Here is a 25,713-nt window from a genome sequence, read left to right on the forward strand (position 1 = left end):
TAATATTTTAAAGATGGGAGCAGGCTGGAAAACCATTGATTTAATACGTTTATATACGTTAAATTTCACCTGGATCTAATCAGAGACACATTTATAAGCATTATGATATGTCGGGGGGGGGGGGGGGTTGTTTACATTTACATGATACATACCTGAGCTGTCATAATTTGTGAAATATCTCCAGCCTCAAAATGCTTAACAGCCCTGTCTAGTCCTTTAAAGTTCTTTACTTCTTTACCTTCTTCTGTATGTCGCAATATCATCATATGATAAATTTGCTGGAAGGAGATCTTTGGCAGGGAGGTGGGCGTGACGAGAGAATACGCGGCTGACTGCACTGGGGGGAGGTTTTCGTGGCCAGGAACCTCTGGTATAATACCAACTGATGATGCTGCCTGGTATTTGATAGGTATTTCCGTCAATGGCCCTCTCCTTTTTCTATTATTTCCATCCTCAAGATTACGAGCAGCCATCTTCGCACGTAAACAATCTCGTAACTTGCCCGTTTTGCACTAAATTCCGTTCTAATTTTTAAATAATTTGTAGCAGATACTTTAAATTTTAATGCATAATATATACAATTGACACCTCATAATAACATATCATAAAAAATCAAACACACTTTCATATAAGAATCGTTTATTTCCATCGAACAAAACGGCGTTTTTTCTATCGAGTACTGTGTATCCAATGTACACATTTGCCCTGCGGAAGTCGTTATGCGCATGCTCCAAATTTATCGTGAAACAGTCTATACACCCGTCACGTGCTTAAGAAAAATATATGACGTCACAAAAATACATCAAATATAGTGTTGGATGCCACTGTTAACTTATGTAATAAAAGTTTAAAGAAACTCACTCGGTTAAAGCATTTTACGATAATTAAAATAGTATCATTTTTCGATATATATTTAGCTTCGGACAGCCTTAACATAGCCGCGTAGTGCAAACTTATAAAAACAATTGATATTCAATTCATCCAACGTTAATATAGCAACACTTTTAATCAAATTACATTGTGGGTATGATTGATAATTTTAAGTGAAAAAAAAAATAATTATTCAAAAAAAGGAAATAAGTTTGTTTATCTAGGTGATTAGCAGAGTGGATGTGGTCATAGATATACATGACTGCATTCTTTGTTGATGCAAAACAACTGTAGACGTTATGAACGTCAACGGTAAAAATGAAACATAAGGTGACGCTTGGGCATTGTGACGCTGGTGATATGGTCAAGTAGTATCCGTGGTGAAAGGCTCGTTCTGTTTGGCAAAGTGCCTACGCACGTGTACGAGAATGTGCTTTATCCATTAACGACGTATCGTCATTGCCAGTGATCAGCATATGCATAAATTTTGGTTCCAGTATACATATACTTGGTTCATGTAAAATTGCTAATTTATTTCACAACGCAGCGTACCAAAAGCAAAACATTGTCCACAGTTAAATAATGAAACATACGAGCAGTCACAGTGGGGTTATTCATTGAGTTAATGTGTATGATAGCCAGCTCAGCTCGGCAGTGCAAAGCGTCGGCAAGTACAGCAAGCTCTAACGACAACGATTGGGCGAAGAGAAAATTCGAACTGTTGCTACTTGTAAGCTATACTTTTATACAATACACTAGCATTGATTAGAGTGAAAGAAAAATCCGTCAGGAATTCGAAAGCCTTGTTCTTGCAATTTTTTTTTTTCAACTGCGACCAAATCACGAAGTTTCTCTAATCTTTTTTTCAAATACATGTAAGCTACATCTTTGGAAATGTTGTCGCCGTGAACCAGTTTATTTCTATTTTACCGCAAAATAAAGTTGTCCTGAAAAAAAAAATGGTTCACAGTATGTTTTGTATGTATCTTTATTAACTGGATATGAATATATGCTTGAGTAACTGTCTCTTTTGTTTTGATTCTTACTGATTGACAACCGAATGGTCTGCTTTAATCGAAAGTTTTAAGTACGCAAATATGTATTGAATGTGGTGTTTAAAACAACATATTTCTTCACCACGCACTTCCTGATCAGAGCAATTATTTAAGCATTGAATCATTATTTTTTTAAAGACGTGGTCTCATAACTGCAACGGTGTGTGCATACAAATTGAATAATGATAATTTGTTTGCACACACCGTTAGAGTTATGAGACGACATCTTTCAAAAAATAATAATTCAATGCTTATATTTGCGTTTTAAAACATTTATTTCCTTCCCGCAAATATGATTTATTTTTAAAAAGCTATGTCTTATTCAAAGAGTAATGCGAAATTAACGGAAGAGCCATTGGAACAGCCGAATTATGCTGAAAAAATAGTGCAGTGTTTGAAATTCTAATAACACAATTCTATTTTTCTTTCTGTAATTTAGTGAATTTACTTTTGGCATACTAAGAAATTAATCAATTGAATTCATTTAACCATCAAAATATATTTACATCAATGAAATATTAATCAGCGTAAGTATAATATTACCGTGCAAAATTCACTGTTCAATTATAACTTCATTTTGGACTTTACTTTTAAAATTCAACATCTGTTTTGTAATATTTTCTCAGGGGTTATTTCTTACAAAGTTATTTATTTAGTGATTGACATTTTTCGGACTCTATATGTGATTTTTTATAGACAGAGTGCAGCGTCTCAAGGACTGTTAATCTTTTAAAACAACAATGTGCAATTATCAGTTTTTCATTTCTTGGACATCAAAGACTCATTGAGTTTATTTAATCATTTTATATCTGTGAACCTTTCACTCAGCTTACTTATGGCATCACCTGTCAATTTATAGTCATTAGTAGTAAGGGGTATAGTCTGGGGTCTGTATGGGGTCAGTAAAATAAGGTCACCTTCAGTAAAATGAGGTCACCTTGAAGTGAGGTCACCTTGAAGTGGCCTTAACAAGGTCACGAAGTCACCTAGAGGTCACATAAAATGAGGTCACCTTGAAGTGGCCTTAACAAGGTCACGAAGTCACCTAGAGGTCACATTAAAACCTGGGCCTCTTAAGGTCACCTAGATACCTGGGTCCCTTGAAGTCACCTTAATGATAGGGTCATTAATATGAGGTCACCTTGATAACCAGGTCACCGTGAGACCTGGCCCCGAGGTTATAAAACTTTTTTCATACTCGTACTCATACTCCGTACTCCGAGTATGTGCTCCACTGAGTACGACTTTAAAAACCGAGGTTATAAAAGTTTTGGAGTACGTTCTCCGCTGAGTACTATTTGGAGTATGCTCCAAAAGCCGATCGATGAAATTTTACGTCTCTGAAGAAAGACAGAGAACGGTAATTCATGTAAATAGTCCTGGCATGTAGGCAAACTGTACATCTATTCTGATTAATTATTTATCAACAAAATGTAACACATTATTTACATGTACATATTACCTTCTCCATCTGCAAGCATGGAGATGTGTCTGCATCTATAACTTATAAATTTTTGAGCAACAGAGACGATAAATCCATGCAGTGTAATTGGTAAAATTATCAACAAATTGTGTTTATGTCAAATCTCTCCCCCCCCCCTCTCTCTCTCTCTCTCTCTCTCGAGACTCAGATAGTGATTCATGCATGTGATGATTAAGTATAATTATGTTTTAAGGAACGATATGAATATAAAAGAAAGAAGTAAGAATTTACACGGATATGAAGAGAGTTTTTCAACATAGAATTTAGTTCGTTAAATCTTAAGTTTTCCTGGCTTTTATTCGATTTTGATATTTTACATGCCAGGAAAAGGTCAGAAACGACGCCAATACAAAATTGGAAAGTCACTGCCCCCAAGTGGATATCTCTTAAGATATTTAGTGAGCAGTCCCTGTATTAGGGAAAACAGGGAAGAGTTTAATTCAAAAATAGAAACATATACTTGGGGAAAATCACAAAAATACTGAGAAATCCGTTTATTTTCACACTCATATGGTATACACTAAGGAAATTATATGGGTATTCCAATTTAATTGCAACATACTTAGTACTATATTTGCCTTTTAAAATTCTTGTGAGAAAAAAACATCTAATATCTTGAAGGGGTGGGGTGGGGGTGGGTGTGGGTGTTGGAATCGCATCAATGAACATATGCCAAAAGCCAAGGACACACGTAAAGTTTCTCATTTTAATATTTTTGGGAATGTGCACGAGAGTTTAAGAAAATTCACTAATTGGAATATTTTTGAAATTTCCAATTTGAGGACCACGTTAAACCGAAACAACGTGTTCAAGGAAACTGTGTACTAAAGTTGTTGTAACCCTTTTTGTGGGGTTTTATTGATGGTTCAAGTTTTTCTCACTTAGTCAAGGCTTGAAAATGTGTGTTTAGAATTTATACATACATACTGTGTCATTTTTAATCTTAAGTAACGTCCATTGATATGTTTGAGCAAGCCTTTTCCTATTCATCTTTAAAATTCGAAATGCATGTGTTAATTTTGATGCATTTGACATAGATATTTGGTTACTTTAGATAAAAAAGGATTAGCTATATGAATTATCTAAATAGTTACTTGCTAATAAAATTAAACAATTTAAGAGATGAATATTTCAACAGCTAAGCTATATAGAGAAAAATCTCTCACATGAAAATGCGAAGAAGCTATTTTAAGTAGTACATGTATTTTCAATCGATTGCATAGAATAACAATAATCCCCTTCAAATCTCTCTCTCTCTCTCTCTCATAAATTCTAGCTTCTATCATGCGGGTTATGATTAATTTAAGTGTTATCTTTTTTTTTTTTTTTTTTTTACATAAACAAGCTTTTAATTAATTGTAAATTACCCGAATTCTCAAGCAGAATATATACGTCGATCATACTTAATGTTTTTCCATAACTGTGTATTTAAGAATAAAATTTGATGTCATAACAACAAATTTTATTTGTAGAAAGATACTAATATAATACTTAAGACTATGGGGTCACCGGGACCCACCATCCTTATATTCGAGCGTTTATAATCAAATGTTAAACCAAACAATGCATTTCACCTTACGTATTCTTAGACATGTCTATGCTCTCGATGTTTTAATTCGAAATAAATAATAAAGATCGTAAGGTAGGTGATGTTCCATGGTAAAATTTCTTTAATATTTGGAAAATAAAAATCAAATACTGGTATATGGTTCGGATTGGATACTCTACCTTCCCGCAGAAAAATTAAAAAGTTGCGGCCTATATTAGACAAAGAACACATCTAGATCTCTGCAACTACATGTAGTATGTATGGTCACATAGGAAGCCGAATATGTACGTCATAATTTTAAAAATATTGCCAATACAAAACTTAAAAATTCGAAATATTATCTTTATGTTTACATCTAACGCCCTTTAGTTTACATCTAACGCCCTTTAACCTGCGTTTTAATTACTTACTGCTGATTCTTGATTACTTTCTATATTTCCAAGTAAGATTGCTTTTTGTTAACTTTCAAAATAGTTTTTTATTATCGATATTTCGAGATAAAAAGAAATGAACCTTGTTCAAAATTACTCTAAATTTCACAGCGTTTTTGACACTACAGAGGAAAGGCGATTTATAAGCCAATATTTTCCACATGCAGACAGTAACTGTTTTATGAAAATTTAAAAAAAAAACAACAATCGTATAGATAAACCACAGGAAGTAGGATTCGCCCCCCCCCCCACTCACACACACCAACACCAACTCCTCTTAAAAATATTTAGTTCCAGGGGTAGATCCAGAATGTGAAGTTAGAGGGGGTGTCAGTATAAGACAGGGAGTCTGGAGAGGCCGCTTTGTGGCCTCCAGATGGTCCAGGGCAAAGTCCTGTTGGTGACCCAGGGGGCAAAGCCGGCCCTAGAAGCTCCAGGATTCTAGAGATTTTGTAGGGTAAAAAGGAAGTCTTTAAATAGACGTTTGAGATATTTCTTCTCGTGATTACCGGTATACTTAAAGTAATAAAATTATTTACAATTTTTAAAGGTTTGTAGATTTAAGACCTACAGTCATCAAATTCCTCTGTCTTGTAGAAATCCAAGAAACATATCCTTTTATTTTTTTTCTTTCGAATGACTGTAAATTAATCAGTTTAAAAATCAAGTTCAATGGGACAATGTAAATTAATGAAGTTTTAATAAAAGATAACTATATATACCAGCTTATATTATAATAACAATGGAAGAGTCGTTAAAACACTAGTTAGTATAACAAATTACTTAAAGGTGGGTATATGGGTGACTGGTCATATTTGAACCCAAGGACAGCGTAACCAAAAATTTTTTCCTGGTTTTTTTTTAGTTACACCATTGAACACACGCGTTTTCTTCATATTGCACCATTGAAACAGGCTAATGTAGAGACATCCCCCGAGTTAAAAAAAAAGATAATTAAGACTCGCAAGTTGTACATTTTCTTTGCCAGAAGGAGTATGATTTAACTTTATTTGGACACTTTTTTTAGGGCTGTGGGGGGGGGGGGGTGCGACCTCCTTTACTCCGCCACTGATTTACCCCTTATTCTATAAAATGTTTCCCTTTCCAAGTTTTGTGGCATGCAACATAAATGATAATTGATTAATAAGTAAGTAATAGAAAGCGTTAGACTTTTATGCATCCCCCATCCTTTGTAATGTTTAGAACTAACCTACATTTTCACTATAATCAAAAAATGGACCCAGCAAGTACATCTGATTGAAATTGATTAATAACGATACATGTACATTGATTTCTTTGTTTTAAATGATGGTATGTATGGGTCGTATTTGACAAAAAACAGAATTCTTAAAAAGTCGAGCTATTCAACGGTAGTATTTTGTACGTACATGTAGTTATACATGTATATGTACATTAATTAATGAAGCAAACTATCTAAAAGTTATTTTGATAATCTTGGTTGCAGTTCGCCCTTACTCTTAAATTCACCTCCTTTATATCTAGATATGTCATTAATAAAATGGTAAAAACTTTCCATTTTAATTCATGTACATGTAAATATGATTAAATTAGAGCGTATAATACAGAAACGTTACAATATGAACAATATTATATGTTTGCACTGCATTTTATTTAGATTAAATGTATTGAGTACGACTTTGAGAAAGCTTCAAAGCTTACTCAGAAAATCGCATTTTTGTACTCAGCCGGAGTACGAGTAGGAGTATGAAAAAGTTTTATAACCTCGATATCTTGAGTAGGAGTACGATTTGGAGCACGGAGTACGATTTGGAGTACGAGATCGTACTCAAGAAAGTTTTATAACATCGGGGCCTGGAGGGAACAGCTCAGTATGATCTTTTGCCCGAGGCCTTGGAATATATCAAAATTTACATACAATGGAAAAGAAAATCCAATTTAATGACTATGTGCAAATTTTTATTGTTCCATTTGAGGAAAAGAAAGGAATATGGATGCAGTATGCTATAGATAGAAATTTTCGAAGAAGAAAAGAAAAAAACGAATCATTACTGGCACCCGTAATTCGCCAAAAACTAAACGAGTTCAAAATGTCTGAGGTCTATTTAGGTTAGGATCAGGATTTTTACTCTTACATTTACAGCGTCTGCTTCAAGAAATAAATTTTGTTTAGCCTTAAAAGTTTGCGGTCAACCAGATCACGGGATTTTCAGTTATAAAAACTTGGCATTTTTATGTTACTTACATCAGATGTTAGGTGATCTTAGAAGGCATATTACCTATTCTAGAGAAATATGGAGCAAAAATACCAAGATATCATCAAGTCGAACTACTCGACTTTGGTGAGAAGCATGACGACTTCCTCCGTATTATTACCGATGAAATGAGGCAGCAGATCAAAGCTGAGAGAACCAGTTATGATCAAAATAAAAAACTATTAAGCATCATTCTGCGCAGAGGTCCAAGAGCTTTTAGTGGTCTTCGAATGGCACTCAAGAAAGCAAATCAAACAGACTTATCGAAGCTTCTAATACCCGGCAATGATACCGTGTCTGAATCTGACAAGAAGTTAGCGATGGCCAGAATTCTAGTTGTGAACATGACAAAAACCCCCGATGGTGGCAACAACCAAAGAGTAACCGTACAGAACAACAAAAGTCTCAAGAAGAGCGATGTAGAATTAGTCTGGATGACTTCAATGATCTTTTCCTAACAGCCGTGCCTTTCAAAGATGAGATCAATATTCACATCCGCCATTTTACAGAGTCCAACGGTCGCCATTTTGCAACGAAGAAGGGGGTAACATTTTCGCTGCCTCGATGAGTGATGTTTGAATCCTTGCTTCCAGTAAGAGAAATGTTTGCAGATAAAAATTGTGAAATGAAGTGGCATATTGGGGGCGGCATTTATGTTTCCATTAGTCCTGGATATTCTACAGTGGACATTAGACACTTTTTGAAGCCTGAGGATGCCCTAGAACCAGTACCAACGAGGAAAGGTGTGACCCTGAACCAACAAAAACTGACAAGATTGCTTCAATCTTCTCAGGAAGTACGAGAATGTGTTCCGGAGCTGATTGACACAGAACTATGCGCATTTAGCGAATCTCATCAAAATCAGCTGGGAATGTTAAGTTGTACAGAGTGCACCCCCTTTGGATATGAACCTGAAGAAACCAATATATCGGTGGAATGCAATGCCGGTGACACGCCGGACTTATTGACAATCGAATGTGACACTTAATCAAACCAATTATATTGGTTAATTTGGGTTTATGTTCATAATTTTTCATACGCATACTCATATGTATAAATGAACGTATATAGCAATTTTACAACTCAATAAAATGCAACTATTTATGACTTATGTTTGATTGAGTTTATAAAACGTAACATTTTAAAATATTTAATCAGTAAGGGCCAGGGTGGCAAAGCACATAGATTACTTAAGAAAGTTGTATTATACTCCTGGAAGTCCAGGAGCATTTGCTGGACCAGAGAAACTTTATCAAGCTGTAAAAGAGGACGGCAAGCATAAAATTGGAAGAATTAGAATTAGACAATTTTTGAATAATGAAGATCCCTAGTTTATTGAAACCTATCCGACGTTCATTACCTCGTTCAAGGGTTATTGTGGACACTATTGACTCTATGTGGGACGGTGACTTAGCTTATGTTGGCAACCTTTCTTCCGAAAACGATGGATATAATTTTTTGTTAGTGTTAATAAATATATGTAGTCGCTTTTTGTTCATAGTTCCCTTGAAAAATAAACAGCTTCAAAGTGTAACTGATGGTCTCAAATCATATTTCAAACTGGACGAAAACCGCATACTCTTAGAACAGATATAGGAAGCGAATTCAAAAATCGCTGGGTAAAGGCGTTTTTTTTAAAAAAGTGGGCATCCATACCATATTCATTCAAAACGAATCTAAAGCAAATTATGCTGAAAGAGTTATCAGGACAATGAAAAACCTTATGTATCGCTATTTTCTTAAAAAAAGAACATATCGATATGTTGATGTCTTACAATATCTAGTGACCAGTTATAACCAAAGACCTCACAGATCGTTAGGAGAACGAGCACCTGCAACCGTCAATAAGGATAATGCAGATGAAATAAGACTTGTTACCTACATTACAACAAGAGGAAAACGTTTTAAATTGAACATTATCAAATCGAAAAAATCAGTGAAATCAATGAGCGCAAAGAACAAAAATAAGCCTTTATTTAGGTACAAAATAGGAGATGATGAAAGTATCTCACAGCTGAAACATTGTTTTGAAAGAGACTATCAACAAAATGGACCGAAAAGTGTTTCAAAGTGACACAGAGATACAAGAGAGATGGAAAACCTGTGTATAAGGTCAAAGATTTAACTCATGAACCAATCGATGGTACATTTTATGAATCAGAACTTCAGAAAGTCGAAAAGTCGGGAGATATTCTATATAGGGTTGAACAAGTGTTAAAAAAGAGAAAGCGTGGTAATACAACGGAAGTGTATGTAAAATGGGATGGATGGCCAGGTAAATTCAATTCATGGATTCCGGAAACTTCCCTGGAGAAAAATGAATAAAAGCAGTTGACTTTCAGAACTCAGCTATGTTAAGGGCGTCCATAAAAAAATAGCGATATTTATCACATAAAATATTAGCCTTTAAACAATCTTGGTATTCTACTCCAAAAACTTGTTTAACAAAGTGATATTTTATCGATTATACAAATTAAATAATTTGTTTTCGCATGAGCAATTTTTGATTCTCTTGGGAATACCCTGTCACGTGATACTGCTAAAAATAGATGAACCAGGAATAATACGAAAAAATGCAAAGTGCAAGGGCATAACATAAACAAATATAGTTATTTCTGTTTCTAACTTGTAAAATGAACCTTCAAAATTTCGAAAAGTGCTGGGAGCTTAAAATATTCAAGTAAGAACAATTATTAAATTCAATGTAACAGTGTATTAACAGCAATTTACAGGGATTTCCCGCAATTAACGCTTATTTATATGAAATGCGTAGCGATTTCATACAGCTCCCAGCACTTTTTGATATAATGGGGATTCAATGGTAAGACATGGAAATTTTCAATATATTTGATCAAGTGTATGCCCTTGCACTACTGCATTTTATCTGACCCATTATACTTTTAGCGTCATTTGCGTGAATTTCAAACGCAACACTGACTAAGATCATGATTTTAATTTTCAGTCTTAAAATAATTAAACGCTGTGAATTTCACTAAAATAATGTTAAAATGTTGTTTCTGTTCACACCAATCATCATTACAAAATTGTTGAAATTGGGAAAAAACAATTTCATCAGTTGCCTTTATTTGGGGGGGGGGGGGTGTAAGTGTTGAGTTTGTAATTTACACATTTATGTTTCATAATAATATACGTTACTATGCTGGTGAATAAACTCTTTTAATGTATAAACAGGTTTACTTGTAATCATAATTGATATTTTAGTACTAATTAAAGAAGGCAATAAGAAACAATATATCAATATTATCAAGAATTTATTTTAATAATCAACTTTACAAATACTATAGATTTTACTTTACTGTGACAAACTGTTCAACAAGACTAGTGTTTTCTGATTTTTAGTATTTTTCAGTCATAAAGTGGAATTTATGGAATTGACAATTCTTCTTGCACACTACATGTTCTTCTCTTCTGTCTTTTTAATATTAGGAGGTAGTCCAGTTGATAAGAAAACCAATACCTGAAATGATGAATATATATCAATTTCAAATTTCATTTCAATAGATATCAATGCAAATTATTATTATAGGTTACATTAGTATCATTATCAATATGATATTAAAAAACAACAAACTATACATGAAGTTGAAGTTAGTGAGTAAAAGAAATATTTATATAGTACCTACTTTTTATCAACATCCCAACAAGTGTTTTCAGTGGACCATCTACTGCCTAAGTAACCCTGAAAATGAATAATGTGTCATAGTTAGCAAGCTATTGTGTTAAAGATAACATGAACATGAAACATTACTCTATTATTGGTCATATTAATGGCGGTTTCAATTTCAGTGATATTATGGTGTTTATCTACCTAACACTATCTATATAATAACCGTGGGTTGCCCCGAACTCACCTATACATCTTGTCTGGTAGCTGTCAGCTTCTAGAATAGCCTGCACGAGCAGATTCCCGCCGCCTGACGTCATGGCTACTGGGTAGCTCGTACTAGGAATGGTTCCACGAACACCACACTCCCCTCCGTCTTCTTTCTGGGGAGCCAGTCCCACCTACAGATGGAACCATCGATCTTCAGGGGGGCAATCACGCCCATCCCAGCAACAGCCGGGATAACATGAAAGGGAACCTGGTCCTACCTACAGGTGGGACCCACAATCAGGGTGGCGCTACAACGCCCATCCCAGCAACAGCCGGGATAGCAAGTCACAAGGGCAGGGCCCATCTCCACGACAAGGGCCGACACACACACACACACAAAGGAAAATCCAGGGACAGTCCAAGTCGTTTTGGGTTGCTGGTTCAGTCCGGGAAGGGCAGCTCCGCTATGTCTGGTCAACAAGACATGCCGTACGCAATTCTGAGGGCAAAGAGAACTGCCCATCTGTGTCTTTGTATCTGCAACTGCTCGACGGGCACCACGGTAAGGCAGAGGACAATCGTCTCCAGCACCTCCTTCCGTCTGACATAAGTGTGACATTCTCTCCGAAAATGGCCAGACTTCCCACACTTAAAACAGTTGCTTGTCCTTGGGCCAGGATGCCTTCTGGGGAGGCCAGTCATCTGGGTCCCAAGCCGAGTTGAGTCAAGTACTTCCTTGAGAGTCTTCTCTAGCAGCTGCACTTTTCCCCTCAACTCCCGGATCTCGCTCTCAGCTTCGCCATATCCCCCACATTTAACAACCCCCATCGAGTCCTCTCCATTGCAGTCCACGACACCAGGGCACTCAGACTCGACAGCGAGTTCCTCACGTGGCCGCACCTTGCACTCTGCACTCCAGTCTGCAGGGGCTGACACTCTGCTCCCTGGAACCTCAGATTCTCCATTGGAGAACAGATCAGGCAAAGGTGAGCTCTCAAATTGCACCTTAAGTCCACTGTGTTCCCTCCTGCTCTTCATACAGGAACGCACCTCCACCAGTGGGTTGGAACCTGACTTCCGGGAAGTCTGCTCCGTGGTACAACCATCCACAGGGGGCGTTTCTGTTCTGTCACTTCTATCGGGTGTCATCATGCGTACCGTTCTAATAAGCTGACTCTCGCTAGCGGCTCTGCTCCTAAACTGGGTTCCTCTGCTATAGTCCTCCGCCGGACAGGCACCTCGGTTGGACAGGGGGCTATCCCAGTCCCCACTAACACTTCCTTCCAACTTCTGTCTAGCATCCAGAGGGCAATCCCTGCAGAAGTATCCCATCTCTCTGCACTGGGAGCACAGGCCTGCTTCCTCTCTCGCAGAAGGCGGTGAGGTACCCGACCTACTGGTCGTCTCCTTGAGCGCCATCTCCAAATCGTACACCCGGCTCCACAAGTCCTGTATCTCACTATTCTTGGGCTTAACTGGGGTTCTCATCTCTTCAACAGCTTCCTCTAATTGACAAATGCGTCTGTGCCATTCTTGCATTTTCCTACTCTCCTAGTCTGCTTCTCTCCTAGATTCCACTGTCCGGTCATCTTCCGCCATCTGTCTCGCTGTCACATGCTGAGAGGGCCTTCTCCGCCGCGAGTGCTGGTAAAACTGCATCCGGTCCAGTGCCTCCTCCACAGTCTTAGGGTTACCGTCCAAGGCGTACAGGCCGGCGTCCACATCCTTCGCACCATAACACAGGCGGGGTATGGCCTGAGTGTGGATATCTGAAAGCTGGGGGAAAGCTCGGGTGGCCAATACAAGTACACGATCTGCCCACTCCTTCAGGGACTCACCACTATTCTGGGTCTCCGATTGGAAACTAAGTTGATGAGTGAGGTCTGGTGCCGATGAGCCAAAGCGCTTGTCGAACTTCCGGAGTATTTCGCTGAACCTCAGGCGGGGGGTAGTCTCCAGCATCAAGGTGTAATACTCACTGGCCGGGCCCTCCAGGAAGAAACAGAATTGATCGTGTTGCTCGGTCTCATTCCACTGTTGGCTGCGCGAAAGGCGAACAAACTTATGAAGGAAGGCTTTCCAGTTGGACTTGCCATCATAGCGGAGATCCTTACGCAGCATTGTTAAGGCGTCCCGATGCTAAAATACGGCTGGAAAACGATATTATTTGAATCATGGCAAAAATAATTTTACCGGGAGTATTTCTTTAAATCTATGTTACATTTATTGACATCGATGTTAAACATTATATTTGATGCATTTTTGTGACGTCATATGTACTTCGTAATCACGTGACAGGCGAATCCTAATATTGCAAATGATCTAATTAAAACGCATCGGCGCAGGTGATTAATGACATTAAATCATACATATTTTTAAGAAAAATCCTTTGTTAAGTCATAAACTTTGAAGTTCTTGCTTGGGAAAGAAATAGATATTTTGTTTATAGAAGATATTGTTGAAACATTCCACAAAATCATCAAAATAATGCACATTTTTACTAATCAAAAGCGATTTACAAAGAATTTGGGTAAGTCCGTAGGTTTCCGCAGCACGATTCACATTGGTACTTATATTCTCTACCAATTTTACGTAAAATATTCTAAAATTGTGTTGATCTTTCACCTGCGCCAAGCTGGTTTTACATGCATTAAAATTTCTTCATTCAGTTGTTTACACGTAGCAGGGAGAGTCTCCAAACCACTAGTTTATAAATAGTCTTTTACTTATAACGAAGCTTTAAAACTGCCGATTATTTGATACTGGTTTTTAATATGAATGAATTATGTACGTCTAGAATTAACTGCAGCATCTATATAAAGGAAACATGCGGTATTATACTGGTTTGATATAATTCACTTTTAACGTTAAGATACATTCCCTGAGAACTATCGACAGGAATGCAGATCGTGACGTCAAAGTTAATTATGACGTCATATCGTATGAAGTACAGACAAGTGACTTTCTACATATCGCATCGGGAAGCCTTAACATGCCCGCGTATATCTAGGTCTATTCCGGACGGTCGGGTGGCTAGAACTGGCTGGTAGTGCGGTATAGTCTTGAGGATTGTACTGCATCGCAGGCTGCTGCACATCTCCAGGTGAGCCATAGGTCGCGACATGTTCATGGGGATGTTGAGACGCTGCGGAGATCCGCGCATACTCAGGGGGACTGCAAGTCGCAGCGGGAGTCCGCGCGTGACTTGCATGGGGAGGTACATCCCTAGCCGGGGGCTCATATTCATGGGGTACTGGGACATGTGTATGGTCACCCAGGGGATGGGGTTCCCCAGACAAGGGCTCATGATACTGTGGCTGGACTTGCGCTATTCTACCTCCCTCTCCCCCAGGATTGTTGGGCTGGGAGGAGGCCACAGGTGTTGGGACCGCATAACCTGTAAAATACTGGTGGCGTCCTGACATTGGCCCCCCCTGCGCAGTTAAATACTGATCATCCCGGGGCTGGGGTGTGGGGTAATAACAGCTGGGTGCAACCGGCTGGGTTACAGCAGTGCACATGCGCACACCGAAGGATCCCTGTGAGGTATGGACCAAGGACTCCTGGACCATAGTGGCAAGGTACTCCCCCCCCAGGGGGAGAATGGCGAGGCACCCCATGAGGGGGCCTACTACCTGACATTGAGTTACTATTCCCAGGGGCAGGGGTAGGCTGAGCAAGTGAAGCTTGGGGTTGAAAATCAACAACCTGGGGTGCAATTCCACAAGCTGCCCTTGGCTTACATTAGCGGGGTCCTGGGGATGGGTGGTGGAACTAGTAGGGCAATAGCTACAGGGCTGGGGTGTGGGCTGGTATGCAGGCCTGACAGGCCCACCGGGCATGGGGTTGGAGGGGGACGGGGTGATGGGGGAATCCAGGTCTAGCAGGTGGGGTCTCAGGTCCCCCTGAACATGAGGCGGGTGCAGCGGGGTGACTCCAATGGTATCCTCAGGCCCTCGGTCGACAGGAACATCCCTAACAGTTGGGTCACACTGACGGGTAAGGGCCACATGGGAACGACGTGACATGGGGACCCCTACATAATCGCTGGGCGGGACAAATTCCCTATAACCAACTGGTGAACTGCATCTAACCGAAGACCCGGGGGACACCCCGGCTGAATACTACTGGCTGGCCCAGGCACAACAGAGTGTGCCACAGTGACCTCTGGCTCCCTTACTGTACCCTGCCAAACCCCCCTCCCATACTGGGGATAGCCTGCCTGCCCCCCTGGAAAGCGGGATGGGCCGGCACCCTGACCTACCCTAACAGTGCTCGGAGCACAGTAACCCATATCACCCGGAGTTCTAAAACAGACATTATCTGGGCCATGATGTCTGCCACTAATATACCCAAACTCCTCATCGGGAGTTAAAGTGTCGTCTAACCCCAAGGCTTGCAAAGCCTCTTCAAACGAAACATTCATGACGAGCGAATGATGCAATACACAAAAATGTTCAAAGTCAAAATCAACACAGACTATGCGAGAAAATGCAAAAATATGTGCTAAATGCAAAAAACAATACCTATCAACAATGCAATAAAACTTTAAACGAAAAAACTATGCACAAAATATGCAAAGGTGAAAGTGAATTCACTAATTAAACCTACAGTCCTAAGCACGTGGCGGGCCCCCAAAATGGCGGCTACACCCGTATATCTAAAAAAACGAAAACGCCTAATAAACAGCTTTGACACTTTGCGGGAAAAAAATTGTTCCTGTCTAATATATACCGTGAGTTCAGGGCCGCGAGTTGGGCGCCAATATGGTGTTTATCTACCTAACACTATCTATATAATAACCGTGGGTGGCCCCGAACTCACCTATACATCTTGTCTGGTAGCTGTCAGCTTCTAGAATAGCCTGCACGAGCAGATTCCCGCCGTCTGACGTCATGGCTACTGGGTAGCTCGTACTAGGAATGGTTCCACGAACACCACAATATTACAACAGGCATAATCAAAATGTTTATTCTTTAAAATGTGTGGAAATTCAGTTTGAACACACTTTATTTTTGTCTTAAATAAAATTAATTAGATCTTCATAAAAGAAGGCTGAATAAAATATCACATTTTGATTACACTACAATCTTGTCTATAATCATTCCAGATCCTCACAGTAATCTTTGTAGTGCTAGCACATACAGTGTTTGGCCATGGCCTTTTTATTGTGTACTTTGAACATGGAGGAAATGCGATCTAATATTATCGCGATATGAGACCAGTTAAAAGCTACAATGAGCCTCAATGCTCTTTATGATCAAAACTAGCGAAACGCAGAACAATTACTTTGCCTGACTGAGTCACCAAACTGATGTTTGAACTCAAAAATACATGAAAAACAAATGTAAACAAGTTAACAAAATCAAAGCCGAGGAAATTCACTTCGCTTCCGTTCCATCCAACAATATTAAATAATATAAAACAATATCTAGGGGAAGTACAGATAAATCCTACCTTGTTCAGTTGAATCCTATGCCGATTTCTGTCCACGCTGGTTGTAAACGAGTTAAATTCCGAGATATATCACTGAAGTCCACATGTTTATTCTGATCACAGCTGCAAGCGCCGATGTGACGTAGTCAGCCTCGACACGTCATCAGACGACTTAGGAATTTCATGATTTCGCGAGATATAAAGAATAGCCCAGTTTATGATTTTATTTCAGTACACCTTTCTTAAACCATTCAAACCCAATAATTAATCATATTCATTTTGGTAGATGTTTGTTAATTATCGAAATACCCATATCTCGTAAAATCTCATGAATAAGGGGCGGGGCTTATGCAAATTTTTCTAAATCACACGTGGTAGAATCTTAGACCTTCCTTAACATAGCTGAGAACTCGTCATGAATCAAGATGAGCTTTCGAATGGTGTTGAAGTCCACAGACAGCTCTGAATATTTTGACAATCAACCGAATTGTTTTCGAGTTCATTTAAATAAACAAATTCAGTTAGATGGATATTGGACAGTAGCTTGAACAGAATTTGCAACAGAAAGCTGGGATCCAGCCAAGAAAACTCCAGAGGTATATACTTGTTGTGACATATTTGAGGAAACCATTGTCAGTGGCAAGGACTTACCCCTCTTACGACGAGTTTTTCTAGGGGAGAAGCTAGAAAACAACATTATCTACACCTTACCGTATTATATTCCTGTAAAGATTGGTCATTTACAACAGATTTGTGTGTGTGTGTGTATATATATATATATATATATATATATATATATATATATATATATATATATATTTAACAGATAGATCAGGCAACCCAGTATCATTCTTAGACGGACCGGTGAGCGCTACACTTCACTTTAAGAAGTTTCCTTACGTTTTCTGATGAATAGTAAGACGTACATCAGTGACCCTAAAATATGGGGAGCTTTTTACAAGAACATGGCTGAAAAAAGTTTAGTCCCTACAAATATAAACCGAAACAGATAGGAAGGGGGATGACAAAGCAAAAATCGTATGCTATTCCTATTAGACCTCATTCACAGTAAGAATATCATAATCCTATTCCTCAAGTAACACCCGTGGCTGCCGTGGATGAGAGGGCCAAATCTGAACATTTAAAAGAAGGTGTTCCCTATGTTAAAGCTAACAAGGGTATAAAAAGACATTTGAAGCACTCATCCGTCATTCTTTCAAAAAAATTGAAGAAGTCAACATCTCCAAAGAGGAAGAAGTCCAAGAAAACAAGCCTTGTAGAGAAAAAGAAAAAAAAATCTATTTTGAAGAAGACGACAACGGCAAAAGGAAAATCTGAAAAACGGCGAAATACATCCGTAAAAAAAACATCACAAAGGTAAAACATGTCCTTCAAACTCGATAGTTACAAGAACGTTTTTAAGCAGTAAAAATGGCTTTCTTAAGTGGTGATAATAAAGACATAGCCCAGCCAATGGAACTTTCCCTCTTCGCTTCTCCTACTAATCAAGTAGCAGTAGAAAAAGTGTATTTTACGGAGGCTAGACCGATTTCCAGTATTGGAGTGTCAGATACCCCTATAGAAATAAAGGTATCCGGATCAGGAGCCGAATACATGGATTTAAAGAGAAGTCGATTATAGGTTAAAGCCAGAATATTGAAAGCTGATGGAACCGCGCTGGCGACTAATGAAAAGACTTGGAATTGTAAATTTACCTTTGCAAAGTATGTTTTCTCAGATGGATGTCTACGTAAACAACAAGCTGGTTTCCTTTAACACAAATAATTACCCTTGGAAGGCCTACCTGAAAACAGTCCTGTTTGGTGGAAAAGATGAGTTATCTTCCCAGAAACAGACAGAGCTGTTTTTCAAGGACGAAGGAACTATGAATGATGCCAACGCCTACAAGGTGGCAACTCCGGACTAGTTTTGCGCTATGGCTATACACAGGAAAGTAAAGTATTTGAACTTGAGGGTAACCTGATGGAGGATATTTTTTAAATCGACAAATATCTTATCAACGGCTTCGATATCTACATCAAGCTGTTAAGATCTAGTGCACCTTTTGTAATAATGTCGGCACAGGACTCTCCGGCTTACAAACTAGAGTTACTAAATGTTGTGTACAAAGTGGCCAAAGTGCGAGTGGATCCTGGTATACTGTTGAACCACAGCAAACAGAAATAATCTACCTTTCGATCATTTCGGTTTAACAGATATAGGAATATACGTGAATGGAGAAAGCGTCCCGGGAAGACCCTTAAAAACTGATTTTACGGCAGGACATTTTTCGTCAGCATATGCCCGCCTGTTCGAGGCTTCTGGAAAATGGAATAAGGACGCCGGTCTAGTAATTACTCGAGACAACTTTGGAAGTGGATACTCTTTGTTCGCCTTGACCATAGATCCATGTGGATTTGGGGAAGAATATTTAAACCTGATTCGAAGAGGACACACCAGACTCGAACTAAAGTTCAAACAAGCAACAACAAAAGCTGCCAACGTTTTAGTATTTGCGATCTTTTCCACTCTACTACAAGTGGACAAGACCCGGGACATCAATTACATTCAACCATGAACTCAAAACAGCTCCTAGAGTTTGTGCATAGGGAACCTATCTTAAACCATTTTGTAAAAGGAGTATATGCCAGAAATACCGTACCGGAAGTCGTGACTCGTTACCCTTCTGCCTTCATCATCAATACAGAGCCTTTGCCATTTCCAGGAGAACACTGGGTAGCTGTAATAATTCACAGTTCCTCGGAGGCCGACTTTTTCGATAGTCTAGGAAAACCACCTGAGAACTACCAAGAGATTCAGAACGTTATTTATAAAAATAGTACACATTGCAATGTTAAATGTAAACGACTTCAACCTTCTTATTCTGATTTGTGTGGACTTTATGTACTTGTATTTTAAATTTCTAGATTGTGTCTTAAACTGTCCTTGACAGGCGTTTATAGTTTATTTTCCAGTAACATTCAACTGAATGATGATTTTGTAGATAGTTTTATACATGAATTTTTCTATCAATAAACATTATATATTGCATTGATAATTTCCTATAAATACTTGTTCAGTTTACAAGTCAAGTCATTGGACACTCAGTAGTGGAAAGAGAAACATGGAATCGCAGAGCGAATGGTGGAAAACGAAATCCTTACTACCATTTTCAGCACCTACAACAAATTTAATCTGTGGTAGTACGCAAAGTGGAAAGACACATTTCACTAAACGACTCTTGCAAAATGCAGATAATATATTGTCTACTCCTGTAGATAAAAATATATGCTTATTCTGAATATCAACCCATGTTTGACGAAACGATGTCAAGCATATCAAGACTTAGTCTTCATCAAGGATTACCCTCAAAGGAAAATATAGAACAGTATACAGAGGGTGTTAACCACACTATAGTGGTTTTAGATGATCTTATGCTGCAAGTTGCGCAATCTCAAGATTCTGTACATCTCTCTACGGTGACTTCTCATCACCTTAATGTTACCACTGTAATGCTCTCTCAAAACCTGTATCCACTTGGTAAATACGCCAGGACAATATCTCTAAACTGTCTGAATGTGATTTTATTCAAAAATTACCGTGATTTTCGTCAAATCATCACCTTCGGTTCACAAATATTACCAGGACATGTTCCTTTTTTAAAGCAACATACGAAGCTGCAACACGTCCAAATTTGGTTACTTACATGTGTGTTTAGAACCTACGCAGAACAAAGAATACGAACTAAGATCTCGCATCTTACCGGGAGAGGATATGGTTATTTATATGGTTATTTATCAACCCCTATAAATACATGTTCTACATTGCACATTTTTCATACAGCAAAAATGAATCCAAGAATACGGAAGCAGCGTGCATTTTTAAATTTCATGCTAGATGGAAATGGCGCTCAACAGAAATGGCTCATTAAGTCTTATACTAATGAACTATACCCCAGATAGCAAGCTTATATTGGCCCAGCGTTGGCCCGATGTTATAATTGATGTGGGCCCAATGTTGGAAAATAACATCGGCCCAATGTAATTTTGCTCATCGGCGCAACATTGCACCAACACGCTGGTGTGACGTTGGCCCATTGTCAGAAGATTGACAGTTTTAACGTTGGCCCAATGTTGGGGCAACGATTTAATCCAACCAATATTCCCCAAACTTTGTCCTTATAAAACAATCTCACAAAGATTAACAGTAACTATAATCTTTATTGTTTTCTCACAGAAATATAATCAATATTCAAATTTTCAAATGTTTTTTTTTGGAGTCGATCTATATACTTCCACATCCCTTCAATCTTCTTCATTTGTTTTCTTTACTCCTATATTCATCCCCTTTCCCAATCAGATGAAGAACGAATCACAATAAATGCGTTTGGTCACTATCTTTAGTTCAGTTCCAGTTTAGTTCTCTATATAGTTCTGACGTCGTTGATAACTTTAAAAGCCCGTTTTCGCAAAATGCTGCTGTAAATTAAAAAAATAATCATATAAAATGTAAAAAAAAAAATTGATAAAAATACTTAATAGAATTGCATTTAATTTATAAAAATAATAATGCAGAAAAAATCCTCAATATATAATGATTGAAAAAATGTAATACATTATACATTATTGTGTCTTATTAAATTTAGTTTTCATTCCAACAATAAATTTGTTTGCGGGAAGGGGGCCTATTTTACTGTGCACAGTTTTAATATGTGTATCAGAATTTTTTTGCAATATAACTGCTTTTTTACTGTGAATAAGTCAATTTGAATTTTCCGGGGAGGAGGCCAGTGGCGCGGGGGGGGGGGGGGGGGTCTGTTTATATCTGACCTTCGTTAGATCCGTGCAAGACCCACAGCTTCTGATCTAATATTATCAGCATATATCATGCCGATGATTTATCATACAAACAAACGACAGATGTATTTATTAAAGCTACATTGAGGACAATTATATCAGTTTGCCCTAACATATTCTGATCATCTCACATCAATGATAAAAAATTGTGTCTTTAATTCCTACCCTTAATATTGAATATTATCATAATATTAAATTCAGTTACCTTAGATGTTCCTTAACTTAAGCCGATAGGAAACTGCATGGTTCTATTCATCTTCACAAATAATATAGGAGACAGCCATGTCACAGAGTTTGAACAGTTTTGAGAACATTATTGTATAATAATCACCCATATATAACAAGAATCTGTACAAGAACATCTGCATACTTACATTATTCCTGCAGGCAGCCATGATGATAGCATAAGATCAAGTTACTCTAATGGATTTGTCAAAAATGACATCACAGTTCTTTTGGCGGTAATGTTTCATTCACGAGTGCAGAAAAGTTACTATGCATTGATACTGCATTTCATTCAAAGTGTAGACAAGTAAAATGCTTCATGATGGACACACATAAAATAGTCATGTACATTTAAAAAAAAATAAACAACTAAAATTCTAAATCTGAAATTAATTTAAATACATAATTTATATTTATAGTAACCATTATATATTTATAATGTATTCAATATTATATAAATCTAAATTAATCTATAGTTTTTAAATTATAAAAGACTTTTTAAGTCAATAGTTTTTTCAAAGACACGCCAGTTTTAAAATTATGTACTTTGTTCATCTGTAAAATAATCATTTATATAAAAATTCAAAACACACATTTTAGTCCGTCGGCCCGACATCGGTGCAGTGTATTCGCGCCCACCGAAATCAATTTGATAGAGGCCCAACGTTGGTACAATGTTTATGTACCAATGTTGGATGAACTACGTTGATCCAATATTGGAACGATGTCAATGCACCAACAGTGATAAATACAAAGTTGGTCCAATGTTGGTCCAACGTCGTTCTACCAACAGCGATATGTAGCCAACCTTACAACCATAAGCCAACGTTGGGCCAACGTAAGCTTGCTATCTGGGACGATGTCATCAGTGAAATAGCTCTAAATATTTACAAGGGAACTTATCCTCTGACCAAGAAGTATATAAATCAGCTTACACCATACCAATTATTCATTCGATCACTTGGATCAAGACAAGTCAGTGCTAAATAGAAACGTTGGATTTTATTGAAACATCTACCAATAGTATCACTGTTACTGAAACCTATTGTTTATCATATGAACAAAGAATGGCGAGAGAAATGATACTAGTGCCTAAGTTAAAATATGAACATCTGCTCAAAACCATCGAGAATAATGAAGTACCTGTTCAACTTCGATACATCGAAGAGTGAATATATCAAGGACACCTCACAGACAGGAAGTGGTTACATCAGTAGAACTCAGTCAGTAGGAAAACCTACTGGTGTGCCTGTAAAGCGACGCAAGAAACATATTCCTTGGCTTAATTACTGACTATTAAATGAATAAAAAACTAATGTATTTTAATAAAATTTTAATGTGCATGATACAGAATAATGATAAAAATAAAACATGTATATCAATTATTGTGCATATATTAAATAAAACAAGTGGGCACTCTGTATTTTCATTATTGTTATCAAAATCCAAATGGCAGTGTATCAAGATCGGACAGAATTTTCCTTCTGGTGTACACCATTTGATATCTTTTGGTTTCTATGCGGTTTAATAACTTTCTTTTTCGACTGTCCCTGGATATTTTACAGGGGTTAATAATTTCAATTGTTTATCCTGTTCTGTGCAAATAACTGATTTAATAGCTTTGAAATTAATAACTTTTGAATTTGCCCAGTTTAATGTAAATCCACGAACTTTACATTCTTCTTTACCCGATAATGTACGATATGCATAATTTTTGGGCCCCCCAGACACAAATTCCACAAAATGACCATCCTCTGGTTTGTTCGCATTGGTCAATTCCCCTAAATAGTTTCCAATAGGCAGATAATGCAAGTCGTGCGACTTTTGGGATTTGAAAATGACACTCTCTGTATCAAAATACAAAACGTTTTTGCCCAACTGATCTAATACACTATATAAGCGCAGCCGCGCATGCGCAGTAGTGAAACTTGCCAAACAAATGTTTGTTTAGCAATTCGGGGGCATGAACATGGGATGATTACTCCATTCAAATTGAAGAGTGTCCTTGGGAACGATGTGAAAATTATGAGGGACCTTAGAAGGATCTGAGAGAATCTTAAAAAAATTATCAGTTTCGGATTCGTGAAAGAACAAAGATTGTTTCATACTTATTCTCTGACCAAATTTTCCCCCAAAACTATTGAGACAAAGTTTGGCTAAACATCGCAAACCTGGATTTGTCTGAATTTTGTCGTACTCTAAGTCTATGCCCTCTTTTTCTTTGTATTGTCGAATATAGTCACGCTTTGACTCTTCGGTGTCACACTCGGAAGGAAATCCCGAGGCTTCTTGTTTAATCTTAAGGAACGTACTTTGCAAACAGACCCCCTTCACCCGACAAAGTATCATATTGAGACGATTGCTCAAAATGATAGATTTCATACATTTTTAAAATTTCGTATCCTTTTGACACTGCCATTTGGATTTCAGGGGTACACCACGTGCCTATGATGGCTCTTTCATCTACAGAACAGATACAGTCATGTTGATTTTCAGCGTCCGCGCAAGTTCGACACAGAGGAAATTTCAGTTTTCCTTGAGACCGGTACGGTAGCAGGGGGTGGTACAATTTTCTTGGAGGTAGGATTTTGATGTTGGCAAGACCGAAATAACTTGACATGTCCTGAAAATTATCTGTGATAATGGTAGGGTGACCCACGGGATAACGACAATATTTGTTTGTCCAAGTGTAGAGACTGGTGAAATCGTAATACTGAATAGTTACGTCCTCTTTTGCTTTATAATGTAGTTGTATGGCATTAGTGGGGTTTTTTCAACTGAAATCGAAACTGGTGCTCCCATACGATGATCAGACTGTATCCAAGATCCTTAAGTTCTCGTTCCCGCTTTTAAGTCATTTTGAAGAGTTCGTCTAACGTCTGGTTTGTCGCAGGGTGCTTGATATCAGATCGGTCCTGTTGGAAGCAATCTGGACATCTGTGGTACACACAACCTAAAAAACACATACAAAGCGGTATAGAATGTGTTTTCAACACAAGAGTCGCCGCCGCCCCCCCCCCCCCCCCCCTCAGTTAGGGGAAAGGGAGGGGCAAATTCAATATCAAAATTTTTTTAATGCCGGTAAGGATGTCTTACCATTTAATTCGTAGATTGTGCCTTTTCCTTGATGATTCTCGACAAAACCATCGCATCGGTAATTGGTTCCTGGTACGTGATAATCTCCCCCATTAAGAGCATGGAGGATGTGCACAGGTTTTTCTCGTAGTCAACTTCGTTGCATGAGCCATTATAACCATTGAATAGATATTTTACTATAATTCCCTTTGCTTACATATCCTTCAGAAGGTACAGTGGCAATAGGACTAGTCAATCGTTGTTTTCTCACTTCTATATTTTCCTCCTCCAGATCAATGAGGGCTACCCATTCTCCATCAAGCCACACACCTCTTACCCCCTCAAAGTTGTGGATCTTTTTCCAAGTGAATGCCTGGTTTTTTGTCATTTTTACTTCAATGTTGTGTTTATGAAATAAAGTTTTATAAATACCATGCATACACTGTCGTTACATAATCAAAAGGGTCTACGCCATTAATGGTGGTCTTTGAAATAGTTCCATCAGGCTGAGCGCGTGAAGTTTCTATTGTCGTGGCTTGGAGAACAGTATTTCGAAACGCCATGCAACCCCTTCTCAGGATATCGACGTCCGAGCGACAGTACTTCAACATCTCTTTTTGAAAGTTAAATTCTTCAGAACTCTTACTTGCATGCCACTTGACTT

The 25,713-nt window shown here is 38.1% G+C and overlaps 1 protein-coding gene, 1 long non-coding RNA gene and 1 pseudogene across 2 annotated transcripts in view; 1 reads left to right on the forward strand and 2 right to left on the reverse strand.

The window, feature by feature from the left end:
- Positions 1 to 25,713, reverse strand: part of LOC136270124 (kappaPI-actitoxin-Avd3e-like) — a 173,966-nt gene that overhangs the window by 127,138 nt on the left and 21,115 nt on the right. The gene's annotated exons all lie outside the window — the stretch shown is intronic.
- LOC136273513 (uncharacterized) lies at positions 7,662 to 8,610 on the forward strand (annotated as a pseudogene).
- Positions 10,348 to 17,117, reverse strand: LOC136270125 (uncharacterized). The gene is made up of 3 exons (XR_010707835.1): positions 16,915 to 17,117; positions 11,267 to 11,322; positions 10,348 to 11,100 (listed from the first exon to the last, which is right to left on the reverse strand). It is a non-coding gene; the product is annotated as an uncharacterized lncRNA (long non-coding RNA).

Source organism: Magallana gigas, chromosome 1, assembly GCF_963853765.1.
Source record: "Magallana gigas chromosome 1, xbMagGiga1.1, whole genome shotgun sequence".
NCBI classification, from domain to species: domain Eukaryota; kingdom Metazoa; phylum Mollusca; class Bivalvia; order Ostreida; family Ostreidae; genus Magallana; species Magallana gigas.